General features: G+C 39.9%; 1 protein-coding gene and 1 pseudogene across 2 annotated transcripts in view; one reads left to right on the forward strand and one right to left on the reverse strand.

Moving 5' to 3' along the window:
- Nucleotides 1-1544: 1544 nt before the first annotated feature.
- Nucleotides 1545-2335, reverse strand: LOC123017131 (annotated as a pseudogene).
- Nucleotides 2336-10040: 7705 nt separating this feature from the next.
- KLHL5 (kelch like family member 5) overlaps nt 10041-15884 on the forward strand; it is a 49448-nt gene continuing 43604 nt past the window's right edge. For both annotated transcript variants that reach the window (XM_044418042.1, XM_044418041.1), the window contains exons 1-2: nt 10041-10114; nt 14622-14694. The gene's annotated coding sequence lies outside the window, so the exon portion shown is untranslated. The remainder of the gene's footprint in view (nt 10115-14621; nt 14695-15884) is intronic.

A 15884-nucleotide genomic window follows, 5' to 3' on the forward strand; every position in this document is an offset into this window, starting at 1 on the left:
AGGGGGAACTACCCTCCCCCAGGCACAGTCCCAATGTCACAATCAGGCTCCAATCCAGGGCCTACACAGTGGCTATGACGATAAGGATGACAACTGCTACAGCTGACCTGAACCATGGATGGGTGCTTCACTAAGTTCTCCTTAGGCAAATGATAGAGAGACTTTCTTCAGATTTGTTATCAAGAATGTCCTGTTTTCTCCCTAATAATTTTCACTGAGATTAACTGAAAGGTTCCAACCCTCTTGCGAATCCACTTGTGCAAATGGAGAAACTACATGTGATCCTCATGTAATTTCTCCATTTTCACTATTTCCACAATCCACAATACCATTCTACCAATAGGGGCTAAATTATGCCAGGATAAATGTGTACCATTGCATGCCTGTAAGGGTGCATCTACACTATAGCCCCATGGCTAAACTAAATGAGACACTATTCATACAGGTGAATAGCCTGAATAGAAGGTACAAGGCTCCCTGTCAAGTTCCAGATGGGAGAGTAAGAAGACATTAATTTTTGTATCCTGCTGTAGTCCTGATCTGGAGTGGGGCCTGTTGCTTGCTATTTGCATTGGACAGAAAACTTCTCTTGGTTCAAATAGGAACTTTTCTCCCAAAACAAGTAGCAGAGATGTGTATATGTCATCACGACCAAAGGGGAGGGGTTTGTGTAAAGCATCCATATATTATACTTCATACTACCTGCTAGGATTCTGATCTAAATTTGACCTACTGCACTTACTTTTTTTTTTAAAAAGCCATTCATATGATTCCTATTTGTGTGAATGGTATCATGTCCTTTTTGGCCCCTGGACTGGTTTAAAAGTATTTACTGGGAATTACAGTTTTGGGGAGGGGGTGGGAAGTGTGTCTAAGAATCTCTAAAACAGAGGCATTTGCATTTTACCAAACCACAGTTCTCAGGTTTCTTGGTGCAGAAGAGAAAGACATAGCCAAGTGTGCATGCCATGTTTCAGCTGCCTACATTGCACCATCTTGTTGCTATGGCACAGGCAGACTCACATCTTCCTATAATAGATATGTAACAAGGTAGATACTCACAGTTGCAGGGAGTAAATAGGGTTAGGAGGTCCAGGGCTTGCAGAAGTTATTTTGTAATAAATAGTGCTGGTTTCCTATCTAAAATCTTCTAAGAATGATCAGTTCACTATGAACTACATGTAGCCAATTTGGGTGCTAATAAGATTTTGAAATTGTTCCATGCTGAAGTAGCTGAAATAAGAAGGCACCTGCAGTTTGTTTATACCTCAAGAAATGTGGGAGGCACATGGTTCCATAAGAAAGTATTTAGGCATTCTGCTGTTGACCTCTTGCAAGCAGAGCTATCCCACATTACTATTTCTAAGAAAACTTGTTCAAATGACTCTTTGTTTTCAAATCACACAATTCCACCTTCCTATTTCATATCTGGAAGGTGAGATATATGTTTGCCATTTTTCACTTGGAGGCACAGAGAAGCTGGCTGATAACACTGGTATGGCATTCTGCCTTTACATCCTGACCTTGTATATTCTCCAGCCTTATCAGGATGCTTCATCAGTCAGGTCATGCTGGTCAAAATACCTGCCAACTAAACAAATTAACAAGTTCAGAGGAGACACTTTTTTTACTTCTTGAATCTCCAAGAATCCAAGAACCTCCAAGAATCTCACTTTGGAGCATTGCCTGGCCAGTTGCCAAATTAGGGAGTTTGCCTCCACTAACAATGGCTTCTCAAGACAGACCAACAAATCATAAAGCCCAGTTCCGAAGTAAATTCCTTCTCTGCAAGCCAGCTTGTAAAGTATTCCAAGATACTGGTTATTATTGCCTGATCGATTCTACTGACAATGCTCAGCAGTGGAGGAAAGTCAATCTGTACATAATTAATTCCTTGAGTTTCATGGCTGGATACTTGAATAGGCATATCTAAATACAACTTTTTGCCCAGACAATTTTTTCCCGTCTTCTTCCTCATCTGATCTAGAAACTGTTATCCAAATGCTGTAACTTCCAATGATTCCTGTGCTTGTTCATACTCTGGTGAACAGCTGAGAAATGAACCACTTGTTGCTGTTGCCATTTCAGAGCTGGAACATATCCTTCAGGGGCCAGATGGCATCCTGAAAGTGAAACATTCACAAACTGCTTCTCTTTTCAATTTCTTGGGGTCTATCTAGGCAACAACAATATCAGAGCATTTTGCTGCTTCAATCTGGACCTGCTTCCAATACTCTTGGGGCCTTCTGGGTGGCACAGTGGAGTTGAAATCCTCTGTGAGGTCACAGTCTACCACAAGCAGGAGCCTGAGCATCGACTTCTCCACCAACTTCATCTCTGACTGAAAGTCAGCCTGCTTCCAGCCTGAACTCCTTCACAAAGCATAGAAAGCACACGTCAGGAATAGCAATTAAAGTGATATAAAACTAACAAAAGTTTGCAGTGGAGGTATATGTGTATTTGATTCCTACCATGAAAGCAGCTTCATTCTAACCCCAAAGCATTCTTTTAATGTGTCACCCTGATACAACACAGTTGCTTGTCTTCCTTTCTAGCACTATGCTACCAGCTCCATAAATGGGAAAATATGCATGCGGCTCTCGTTAGCATTAATGAGAAATATATGGTCATAAATTCTCATAAAAAGGCCTGGCAGTATAATTCTTAGTGGCTTCGGCACTCAGAGCTGAATTCTTACAGTATCATTAGTCCATCTGTGCTAGCATGCAAACGGATGAGCTTCAGGAATCAGTTCATGAAAAGTTTCATACAAAGAGTAACATTTCTTTTATAGCAAATTGCAAAGTCTTCTACCCAACCACCCTGCACTGGCAGTAGATTAAAAAGTAATAACCATCCCATAAAACACAGCAAATGGAGAGAGCATTACTGCCATAAACACATCAAAGGCATATACTCATTTTGATAGTTAAGAATGGCAAAAAGAAAGGTTAAAAGCAAAAAAAGAACAAATCTTTCATTATATTGCCACACTCTCACTACCTCCCTGAGTAGTTAAGACATTTCAGGGGCAAAACACTTACCCATGTTTGGAAGAAGCAATCACTGCTGATTTGAGCTGCAATTTTAATTACACTCAGGGTGAAATCCTATGCATGTTTTAGAAACAAAAAGGTAGCTGGGGAATGCTGCAGGCTGTGGGATGTTTTTCTGTCTAAATACAAATAAGGCCATTTCCTTACTAGACCATAAGTCCCACTAAAAATAGCAGGATTTACTTCCAGGTAAACATGTCAGGAGTTCTGGGTTGAGGTATTTACTAACATTTTTGTTTGTTTACAAATGTGCCAACTAGGTACAGGCAGAGGCACTAAATTTGCTAAGGTGGTAACAAAAAACCAAAGTGATTTGGCAGGAAACAAGGGAATACATGCCTTGCTTTTAATGAGGTAGGGATAAATTTCAAGTGCAGACACTGATCTTGACAATCTGCATAGCCATACCACCAAGAAGAGTCCAAACATCTAGTCCCTTGATCCTTATGAACATAATCACATTCCTAGAAGCCTTTCAGAAGTATATTTCTTGTTCAAAAGAAGAGTGCTTCCTACAGACAGTGGTACCTTGGCTCACGAACTTAATCCGTTCCAGGACTCTGGTCATGACCCAAATTGGTTGTGAGCCAAGTTAAATTTCCCCATAAGGTTCAGTGTAAATAAGGTTAATCCGTTCTATAACTATTTCTTTAATCAGAAAAATGTGAAGCAAACTGACAAAGAACAACAAAGATTGTGGCCATCTCCCCCCTCACCCCAAGCACGAATGTGGCCATCTCCCTGCCCCCCCAACAGGATCGCGATTGCGCCTGTCATCCCAGCACATGCCCGTCATCCTGGTGCACTGGGGGGAGTGAACTGAGGCGTTCGTGAGCCAAGGTATCACTGTATCATTTCCCTGCAAAATTGCAGAGATTTCTGGTGCTGCATTGTATCGATATATTCTGCAGTGATGGTAAATTCAGTGGTGGAGGTATGATACAGCCCTGATGGGTTCCAGTGTACCACCAACACCAACACCAGAGACTGCCCACACTTGCTCTGGATCTTGACTTTGGCTTGGATGTGTATTCGCCTCTAGCCTTTCTAACTAGATGCCTGCTGGCATGACCCTCTAGGGGTCTAATAGGAAGGGAGGAAGTTGGCCATAGCAAATAGACTTGGAAGTTTTTACAGGAGTAAGGAGTTATTCCCCGACCAGCTTTTGCTGATTACTAGTCAATAAGGATTTTTTGTGGTTCACCTGGCCATTCTGTAGCTTTTCTCAGGTTGTTCAGATCAACAAAGTGAATCCCTGTTTGACATCCCGTTTAGTATTGGACGGCATATAAAATCTTTACATAAACAAACATAAATAAATAAAATCCCTCAGAACTGAAAGTTAGCTTGCTATTCCTGTTGTAACTCAGGTGAGTGCCTGTAACTCAGTAACAGAGCCCATGCATGTATTGGTCAATTGCTGGCATTTTCAGGTAAGACTAGAAAAACTCTTGCCTAAGCCTAGATGGTCCAATAGTTTGAATCAGCAGAAGACAGTTTTCTATGTACATATCTCATAAGGTCTCTTATATTGTTTAAATAATAAGGAAATATATTTATATTGATATGAATAAGATTAAGGGCATAATCCTATGCATGTTTAGATTGAAAAAAGTCCTACATCCTCAATATTCCCCAGCAGCCAATCATGCTGCCTTGGGAATGCAGGGAGTGGGAATGCTTAGGACACAATTCTTTCTGAACATGCAAAGAATTGTGCCTGAAGCAGCTAAAAGTCCCTTTGGGCAATCCCTTATCCCAAAAGTCCCTTATAGGATGCCCATAATCCTTTGAACTTGGAGGATTATGGATTTCTTATGAAGGGCTAGAGGAACATGGAGCTGAAGATTGTCTTCATGGTTCTCTTGCTCTGCAAAGCACTGCCAGGCTTCTTTTGGACCTTTAAGCACAGTGCTTCAAAACAGGAGGAAAAGAAGCTGGGGTACTGCCAGGGTATGTTGTATCTGGGCAGCATGGGGCTGCTCCCCTCCCTGACCTCCAGAACACCCCAAAAGCCCTTTCCTGAGATCACTATTATGACCTCAGAGAAAGAGCCATCATAAGCTCTTTCCATGCTGGCTGTGGAGAAGATCCAAATGTGCATCCCTAGATACAAGGTTGGAGAAACACTCCCAACTTTGTAGCTGGAAATCCAAAAAATCCTATGGCTATCTAGATGCTGTATAGCAGCCATAGGAATGCACTGGTTTCAATCACATGTTCAAATAATTGGGACAGAATAATACATTGGTACTGAAAGAGTCTATAAAATACAATGTTTTAGAGAAATACTTCCAAAAACTGCATTCTGAACTGAAATTAGTAGAAATATAAAAACAAACTTATTTTTAAACAGGCTTTCAGTGCCCATTCTTATTGTAATGCTTAAATGTCAATGCAATATGCTATGGTGTATTACATTTGTTCTCATATGCAGGAAATTTTCTACCAATCAGCATAACTAAAGGCAACAACCCAGAAAAAATGCTTATAAATAAAAATATACAATCACATTCCATATCATACATAATATACATCAAACAAACCAGAAAATATCACTACTGAAACCTACAAGGAAATGAACTACTGAATTGACTAATATTATTACTATGAAAATACTTATAGATTGTCCTTAATCAAGCCACTATTCACCCTGGGCAATTGTGCACAATTAAAACTCAGCAGTTTCTAACATGACTGCCCACTTTGAAAACCACCACAATTGTCACTGAAATCACGGTAATGATTCACACCTCAAATAGGTTTCAGCACTGTCACTGCAGTTTCGGCTGAGTTCCTCTTTTAAGGACTGTGAATAAATAACCTTGGGAGTTTTAACCCATTTCTCACCAGACTTTGCCCTCTGCAAATTTTTAAACAGGAATTATTTGTGTAAATATTATAAAGATTGTTCCTGTAAGAACTGTTCCAAGCAGAAAGATATCACCAAGCAGAGTTTTAGTAGGCAGCTTATTCATTTAACTTTGTGCTTACAGGTCATCTTATTTCATTTTTAATGGATATAAGGGCATAGCTATAACCTTAGGTCCCAACCAATATGAAGATGACTTGCATATTCACTTAATATTTTCGCATGGCTCCATATACTGTTTGTGGGTGTATCCTCCCTATCCTTTCCTACTTGAAAAGGGTATACTTACCTTATACACATTCAGCTGATTCAAAGTATTTAAAAATAGGATATCCAGCTTCTTGGTCAAAAAGGCTCCGGCAGCAGCTTGCATGCAATCAGTAAAACTAGACTCTCCCTACTCAGTCTATAAAGACATGATACACAAGGAAAAAGGGATAAGAAGGGAAGGGAGGAAAATCAAGTAGAGCTTCAGCAGGACTGGTGGAATAGCTGGTGAAATTTACCCATGCAGAATGGGAATTACAAAAAAGTCAGTGGGTGTGGTACAAGAGTGCCTCTGCAGGGGTGAGCTTCTTACTACTCTCCTAATATTTTGGCCTACAACTTCCTGCCCACACAGAAAATAGTGGAGGAGTTGTTGGACAAATCATTTGCCCACATAACTCTCTACAGAATTATTTGCTATTGGCAAGTGACATAGCAAAGATAAAGACAAGTTCAACCTAGAGTTTTTGGCTTTAAAAGCACCTACAAACATGTACCAGTTCTGGAGTCGGGCAAATCGAAGGAGCTTGCAAAAGAAAGTTACACTGACTTGTCCTATCTAGAAATAACAATTTCTGCTTGTTTCTAGGGTTGGTTTTTGAACTGCCTCTTTTCCTGTTGCACTGCTGTTGCACCAACAGTGGATGCAGTGACTGTATTGGATACTACTTCTTTTATTACCATTAAGAAACTACAGGAGTTTCACAGTAAATTGTCATATTAATACATGTGAGATTAGAATGGGGAGTTATGTATGCAAAGTTAGAAGAGAAAGTGGTTAATATATTGCATGCCCTATACATGTATATAGGTATATATTTTCATTATTTATACAGCAAACTGCCATTATTTTATGATCACAATGTTATGATCATCTTACCTTCTAGATTTTCTGTTTTTGTTACAAAATAAGAACGCTCATGGTGAAATGATTGTTTTAAATACATTGTAAAATTATTTAAATAATGAAGTTTGATTTAATCTACATACTTTACCTAGCCCTTAATTAACCCTGAATGCTCTCTCGGTTCAGTTCTTCTGAAACCAATTAAATATTGAACACGTACTGTCAAAGTGAAGCAGTGTTATTGAACTTGGAGCCAAATAGAAACATAGCAGTTTTTGTGTTTAAGGCAAAAACAGCAGTAAAACTATAGATGATCCAGTTCATATGTCTACAAAAGAGAATGTTTAAGTAACTTACTTTTTTTTGGCATTTTTGAATACAGTATTTCTAACAATGACATGCTATAAAATGCTGACAATTCAAAGGAAACTAGAAACAGAAGTTCAAATGGATCAGCAAGGTTTAACGCAACTTAATTACAAATATGCTTGACACAAATGTACTTTACAAAACTTTGTTTTCATTGCAGGAGTACTGGATTGTATGTATTTATTTATTATGGTGCAGTTTGCTCATGAACTGTAATTAGATGGATATGAAGCATCTGCCTATCAAGTTTATGAAACACCATCAGGACCTGTGTAACAGGGGAAGTGCATTGTGGCTTCTGCCATCATCTAAGACACTGGTTCCCAATCTTTTCTATAACCCAGACCCCTAGAAAATGTTTATGTTCACATTCCCAACAAAAGTAATATGAAGATGAAGAAGTCAAATTTCTAATTTTTGAACCACATACAGTACTGCAGGTGAACAAATTCACCTAAAAAATAAGCTTTTAACTCAGTGCATAAAATCAAATATAAATTAAGCAAATAGCCAAATTATCGGGGTATTTGGCAAATCGCCACACAGCCTTCCTCTTTGTCACAACACCTGAGGATGCAGGCAGCCCAGGTTAGGAGCCCCTCTCCTAAGAGACCAAGGGCTACTAGGAAGCCATATACCCTTCTTCTCAGGGCAAAGAGAAGACCAATCTAGCCCACCCATGAGCCAGAAAAGATGTTTGTTTCATGTAAGTTGCCCGAAAGAATGCTGACTCCAACAGACTCTGGCCCAATGCATTGGCAAATAACTAAGAGTCTCATTCAATCAAGAATCTCAACAAAGGAAGTTCACCCTGACTTAACATGCATTTAAATGCCCACTTGTAGCTCATGACCTTGTTCTGGCCTTAAAAAACTGATTTGTCCTTTCTTTCCACCCACTTCCTTTTTGTAATTTCTTTTATCAAGATGAACTCCTTGGAGAAAAAAAATCTGAAAATTGGGAATTAAAACATAGAAGTATGATTTTTGCACCACAAAAATGTACAGCCATCTAAGGGGGATGGTGTCCTGCAACAGCAGGGGGTTGGACCCAATGGCCTTCATGGGCCCTTCCAACTTTAGTATTCTAGGAATCTATGAAACATCGACAGCACAATCCTATACATGGCTATAGGTTATAGAAGCAAGCCCCTTTTGAATTCAATAATGCTTACTCTTCAATAGGTGAGTATACAGTTGCTGCCTGAGTCTGTCTGATGGATAGAAATGTGAGCTGACAAGGCGATGACATTTTGGGGATTTTCTTAAAAAAAAAAAAAGTCATGTCACAGGCCTAGAATTTTGTATCACAAGGACATCACAAAGGGCCAGATCTCTTTTACTTTGATGGGGTTGCGATGGTTGCCTAAACACTAGATTTCAAATATCTATGTCTCAGATCTACATATTTTAGCCCCAGTGGCACCATGAGATTTTGGATCTATGCCTTTTAGTATTTGGTAGGCTGGGATATAGAAACGGACTGTGGCTAGATAAAGGATAAACTGTGGGAGTTAACTATGATCTGCACAGACCTGTTTAGCTGAGACTTCTAACAAGGATTCCCCATTACAGCTAAGTACATAGACATTTTAAGTAAATTAATTACTTTTTAAAGTTTGATTTCTGCACAGAGTGTAGATTCTATACTTATTTACAGGGTGAACTAAATGGAGCTTACTTCTTATAAAATTTTTATAGGATTGCTTGGCTTGTAACATGAAGGGGGAACTCTAACCCCAAACTCCAACATTTTGCAGGAGGTTGATAGGTTTGTTGATCACTGTGACAGAAAAGTGTTCTTCACATATTCAGAAGCACCATCATTATTAATTTGGGATAAGAGTAGGAAAGCTTAGGCCCTCCAATTTTATGGACTACAGCTCCCTTAAACCCCAACAACCATGAGCGTTGCAGTCTCAGACATCTGGGTATGAGTTTCTAGCCCTGATCTAGAGCATGAAGAGCTAGTTTACGAATCAGGTCCCGGGGATAAGCCTTTAAATACGGCTCGAAGTGAGACCTTTGAACAATGAGGTTAATATTGATAGTAGTGTCTTTTATAGACACTTGAAACCTCTCCGTGGCGACTCCAATCTGCAAGCGCCAAAGCGCCGCCAGCAACGGAGAACAAAGTCGTCCGCCTCTGGAATTGCCCGGCCGCGCCCTCCGCCAGCCCCCCAGGCTGCTTCCATGGCCGCTTCCTTAAAGCCCACGGAAGTAAACGCTCCGCTCCTTCCTTCCCTTCCTCCCTCCCTCGCCGCGAGCGCCTGCGGGCGGTTGGAAAGCGCGAGACGGCCAGAGCCGTCACGTCCCCGTCCCACTTTCCGGCTTGGAAAGCCTCCTCAGCCAGTATTGCCCCAGCAACGTTGCATGTGGCACTGGGAGAAGGGTGAGGGCGGGGGAGAGAAGGAAGCAGAGCAGCTCGGTGGTTGGCCGGCTGCAGTTCCAGGCGGGGTGGGGCCACCGCTCTTTCTTTTCCGAAGCGGCGGTGGCGCGGATCTCTCGCCCCGCCTCCGTAGGCGTGTCGTGAGAGCGAGGGGGCGTGGTCCAGGTTCGCGAAGAGGAGGGGGCTTTGTTGTGGAGCTGGGAGGCGCCGCAGCAGTCTCGGGGCCGGGAAGGGGGTGCCCGCATCTCTGTTTTCTCCCCGGGCGGGACGGGACCAGAGCCTCCTTCCCTTCCCTTCCCTGGGGCCAGCAGCGAGGTGAGAAACAGGGCTGGGCTGGGTAGGAGCATCAGCAGGGAGCCGTCCTCCTCAGCTCCGGCACTCGTGTCTTGTGCTGAGGGGAGCGGCTGTATCAAAGGCGTCTTCTGCCTTTCAGTGGTGAATTCCCGGGGGAGGTAGAAGAAGAGACGGAGACGGTCTCTTCTGTGTGCGTTAGGATTGTATTTCAGCCCCTCAAGCAGTTTTTCTCCCTATCCCTTCGGGAAAGGGGTGGGGGAATGATGAACTCCGGGAGTTGATGTGAAGTAAAAAGAAAAGGGGGGAAGCTCTTGAACATGCGCAAAGTGCTTTTATTCGCAACGCCAGGTTCCAAAAGGCGCTGGAGGTGCATACCTAAATTAGTGCAGATTAATCTGCCCCTTGCCATCCTTTCACCGCTTGCAATCTGGGCGTGTAGCCACCCTTTCAGGGCTGGCTTGTGAGTGAAGATGGGATTCAAACCCACTTAAATTATTTATGTTCCTCAGAAGACAGCATGACATTTCATCAGATTAATTGAAATTTCCACTCTTTCGAGTTTAAGGCACTCTGGGTTGTCAGTACAGAAGTAATGAGGTAGTTATTCTGAATAGAGCAAAAGTCTTGCACAAATCCTGTACTTATAGAAGGAGAAGTTGAGAGGTGTACACTACTGTTCACAATTGTAACATGAAATAATCCTTACCTTTCTCCTTGCCCCATAAAATTAAGGTTTTAATGGTAGTACTGAAGAGCTTAGCAGGTATTAGGAAAGGTTTCATTGCTGTCAAGAGATGTGAACCCTCATACCACCCATTTCCATGCCCCACTGAAGGTGTAGTATGAGTCTGTCCAGATTTGCTAAGTTCAAAGGGATCTGTAATATTTATAACCCAAGGCAGCTATCTGTTGGGTAAACAAGTCATCTGATCTGGGGAAGTGAATGTGATGCATCATTAGGGAAATTAGAAAATTCCCATGGCTGTTCATGAACTGTGTGAAGAGATTAGGTGCAGCCTAAAGGGGTTTTATATTTCTTCCTTTGAACATAAGTGTATTTTGGGGAAACATACAAAAGAAAACACAGAAACTGCAGGGTACATTTTTGATACACTTTTTCAAGGATGTTCTCTATTGGTGTAGGAGAGGCAGATATATATGAGTAATTCTGCTACAGGGATATTGTAAACAAGAAAGCTACTCTGGCTCTGTGCACTAAAACCATGTTTGGCTTAATTAATCCTAGTCTGAAATGGCTTGCTGAGATAAGATATTTAGCTTGCTCATTAAACATAACTTTGTAGTGGGGTATAACTTTGCTTTAGACAACCTCAGGAAGAATTCAATGAAGGTTTTGATGTCAGGTCCAAATTTTCAATCTGGAGAGCGGCAGGTTGCTCAACTAGTTACATGCTTTTACTCAAGCTTCGTGACTCATTCCACATATACAAGATCATACCCTAGAGACTAGTACAGCTACCCCCATCCTAGTGTCCCCCAAAAGTTTTGGATTTAAGATTGTGTCAGCCTCTGCCAGCCTGGCCAGTGGTCAAGAATGCTGGAAGTTGTAATTTAAAACATTTGAAGAGTGCCAGGTTGAGGAAAAGGACTGAAATAAAGTTGTTTTATTTATAACTAACATTCATTGAAGCACACCCCAGGTATAACCTCAGTTTTGCTTATAAGCATGTGCTGTATGGGAGAAATCCAGCCATTTAATCTGCCTTCCAGATGTTTTTGACTGCAACTCCCAGCATTCCTGACCATTGGCCATACAGGCTGAGGCTTATGGAGGCTGAAGTTCAAAAGATCTGGGACTATGTTGAGGAAGGCTGTTTTAACCAACCATAATATTCACAGCAAGGTGATTAAACTGAATCTGTTTGGCTTTCTGACTGTTCTACTACAATAGCAAAATTTGTTTTGTTTCTAAAATTGGGTAAACTAGACTTAGTATTTTGAGGGGTGTGGAGGTATGTTTCTGTGGATGTTTACCTTGGGTTGACATTGTTTGCTCACACCTGAAGGCCCATTAATTTAAAACTATTCCTATTAACAAACTTAGAAATTATTCAAATAAAATCAATCATTAAAATGCCTAGAAAATAAAACTATTCTCACTTAGCTTCGAAAAGATTGTAGTGAAAGCATCAGGCTGTTGTGGAGGCTGTTCTACAAATAGGGTAGAACTATTGAGAAGGCCCCTTTTCTATTAACCATCTTCCTCACTTCCTTGGAGGATGGCTCTTTCAGAATGGCCTCCAAGACAGATCTTAGGGGCCAGGTAGGTACATATGGGAGCAGGCGGTCCTTCGAGTATCCTGGTACCAAGCTGTGTAGGGTTTTCTATACAAGCACCTTGTTTATAAACTAGCACCTTGAATTGGGCCCAGAACTCAACTAGTAGCCAGTGAAGATGGTAAATTATTAGTGTCACACAGGTGCATGGTCCTGTTGTATCAGCAGCTGCATTACGCTGCTCTATAGAAGTTGAAGTTTCCAGACCATCTTCAAGGGCAGCTTCAGATAGAGCACATTTTAAAATTTTTATAGTATTAAAGTTTCTTTCAATTCCACTGATGTCAATTTTCTTGAAACCTGCTTTTAAGTAAATATTGTTTGCATCATGAAGTCTAAAATGCTTGATTATTTGTCTCTTCTTAAATTGAGAGAGTTATGTGAAACAACTAGTTATTTGGAGTGATCTTTACATAAGCTGTAGGTAACAAAAAGAATGAGCACAGTCTAAATAAATTCTTATAGGATTAGTGAAAATATGTTTGCATCCATGTCATAGAACAGGTAATACATTGATTTGCCTGGAGTTTGCATTAAACACATAAGTATTATTTGGACCCTGTTGATTGTTATAGAAAATATTTGGATTGAAGGTTTAACATGATTTTTTAAAGCTGCTTAGATGTTAGGTAGTTTTTAATGGGTACTGCAGCTATGGAAATGACAATAAAGGTAACTATTTATTATTTGTGATATTTATATGCCATCCTATTGCAAAAGCCTCAGGATGGCTTACATAATAAAATACAAATATCAATATAAATAAATTATAACAAAATGTAACATAAAAATCAACATAAACTAGTCCATAACATCTGCACTTGTCTAAGTGCCTGCATGTATTTCTATCCTTTCATGGCATAAAAGAGCAATCACTTTTTGTTTTGCAAAGCTTCCCTGCTCAGTTGCTTGGAGATAATTCTCACCTGCCGCAGAGACCCAAGTGAATAGTTGTTTTCAAGCTGGTGAAAATTGCTTGATTTTTGTAAGCTAAAAGGTAAATGCATGAAAGATGCATGCAGATATAGAGATTCCACGTGCACTCAGGGACAGGGCATACCATTTAGGCACATGGGTGTGAGCATAGATATGCTATATAAATAATGATTTGTATACTAGACAAATAGACATTTGTGTAGTATAAATATATTATTCAAATAATGTAATTTTAGTAAGTAGAATAACAATGCAGGCATTCAGTGTCTACTAGAAAATAAAATCTGACTCAGCTTTAAGATTCAAGTTCTGAGTCAGGAACAAGAACTATGGGTCAATGCCAGATAAAACAGTTTTAGAATCAGTGACTTGATGCATAAAGTATGCTGGGAAATAGCTTTTCGCCTAGTCTCCTGTGGTGAGTGAAAATTGGTTCCAAACAACAAGGCAGAAACATTTTGATACAAGTTGACTCTTTCCCATTCCCACCCATCTAATATATTTTGATTATTAGGGGCAGTACCACTCTGGATGAAGCAGTTTTAAGGTTCAGTTCTTGGTAGTTAAAAAACAATCAGCAGGTGCTGAGAAAGATCTTGCCCCAAAACCCTAACAAGCTGTTCAGAGTCAGTAGATAATATTATGCTAGATGGACAAAAATAGTTTGTTCTGGTATAGGAACTAAGAAACTACCTTATCCCCCTCTCTTCTTGTGCTCTGGATTAATCAGTTACTTCTATTTTCATGGGTGAGTGGGGAGGAAGTGATCTGCAGTTCTGGTTCAGAGGGATCATAGAAATAAGGTTGCTAGTTTGGATGCTAACAGTAAGCTGTGGTTTCATCAAAGCAACCACTGATTACAAAGCGAAAGGTAAAAGAGCGTATGAATGCAAAGTATTCATGATCTGATATTACTCATGAACCAAAATCAAAATGTCACATCTGAAAAACAAAATCCCTCAAGGGTAGCCAGTTTCCTGAGGAGTAAGCTGTGTTAATATGTTGCAGCAAAAATAACAGAGTCTTATGGCTTCTTAAGCCTAACAAATTTATTCTGAAATAAGATACATCTGATAAAGAGTCTGCAAAAGCTTATGCCCGGAAAAAAATGTTAAGTCTTTAAGGTACTACAAGAATTTGTATTGTATAGTCCCTGTACAGATACAATAATAGCAAAACTATTCAGCAGCTTTAGTTAAGGCTCTTGAAAATGTCTCAGTTCTGTACCTTTATGCTTTTTTATTTTATTTCTTTGCTTTTTGTAAATAATTTTCTCATTTTTTTTTCTTTTGAGATTCATCTTGTGACCTGGGATGCCTTCAAGCCGATTAGAATGGAACTGTATATAATCTAGAGAAGCAATATAGGTAATTGTTTTGATAGAATGATTATAAGCCATGAATGCATGTCAGTCAAAGTTAAGAATTTCACTGTTTTCAGCAACATTTTAGGCCATAGTCCTAGGGACACTTACTAAGAAATTATTTTGAATTCAATGCGACTTAATTCTAGATAAACATGCATAGGATAGGGCTGCAGACTTTTCACTGAAAATATTGGGATTTCAAAGTTCTTAACTAAACTTTGGCTAAACCATGCCCTAGGGCTTTTCATAAATCAATAAATTCTAATAATAAATACTTGGATACCTAGGAACATTCTGGTCATCCTTTGTGCCATAAGTATACTTGGTTGGATCCTGACTAAGTTCATTGGACTTAATTTCCACCAAACTTACTTAACTTTGTCATAATCTTTCACATTACTTTCAATGGAATTTAGTCTGGATCCAATGCTTTTTATAACTCTCCAAGTAAATGCGAGGAGCACATATGGCCACATTTGAACACTTCTTGCATAGGTTTCAGAGCCTTAGGGTTTCACCTGAACAATCATTTTCGTTAGATGGAAGAAATCCTCCCACTGGAGGAAGGGAAGCTATGGCTTAATGTTTTGTGGAATTCTTTTAATCTATGTAGATAATCAGGAAAACTATTTTAGGGAATGCATCTGTTACAAATTTTAAGCCACACTTTAAAATATGCAGTTAAATTAAAATGTGCAAAGCTATTATGTTTGCATTTCTTGTTGAACCTGATGAGAAAATACATGAATCCCATGTCTATAATTCATTCAGAAAGATAGTATATCAATGCATGTTATTGTACCTAGGTTATTCCTCATTTGGTCTCTAGCTGTGTGCTTGTGGTCTTGTAGAAATTCACATTCTGTTTTGCAATAGAAAGTCGTTTTATGAGGTTGCCATCTTGTAAAATGGGCAAGGCAAACAAATGTTTAAAGAGAATGCATTTACCTCCTGGAAAATGAAATGCAACAATGTTGATTGACAGGATGGACATTTTGAATGCTAGAGCCATCTTTAGATTTCTTAATACAATGCAGAACTGTCTCGCAAAACACAGGTGGCTATTGGAAATGTGTTTGTTTGTTTTTAAAAAGAAAGGGAAAGTATGTTTCCAGGCCCCAGAAAAATTCTGGAATGTAGTCTGACTAAATCATCTGAACTATGGCATCATGTCATCAGCAGGAAGTCCTG

Source organism: Varanus komodoensis, unplaced genomic scaffold, assembly GCF_004798865.1.
Source record: "Varanus komodoensis strain SLA01 unplaced genomic scaffold, ASM479886v1 scaffold9, whole genome shotgun sequence".
In the NCBI taxonomy this organism is placed as follows: Eukaryota; Metazoa; Chordata; class Lepidosauria; order Squamata; family Varanidae; genus Varanus; species Varanus komodoensis.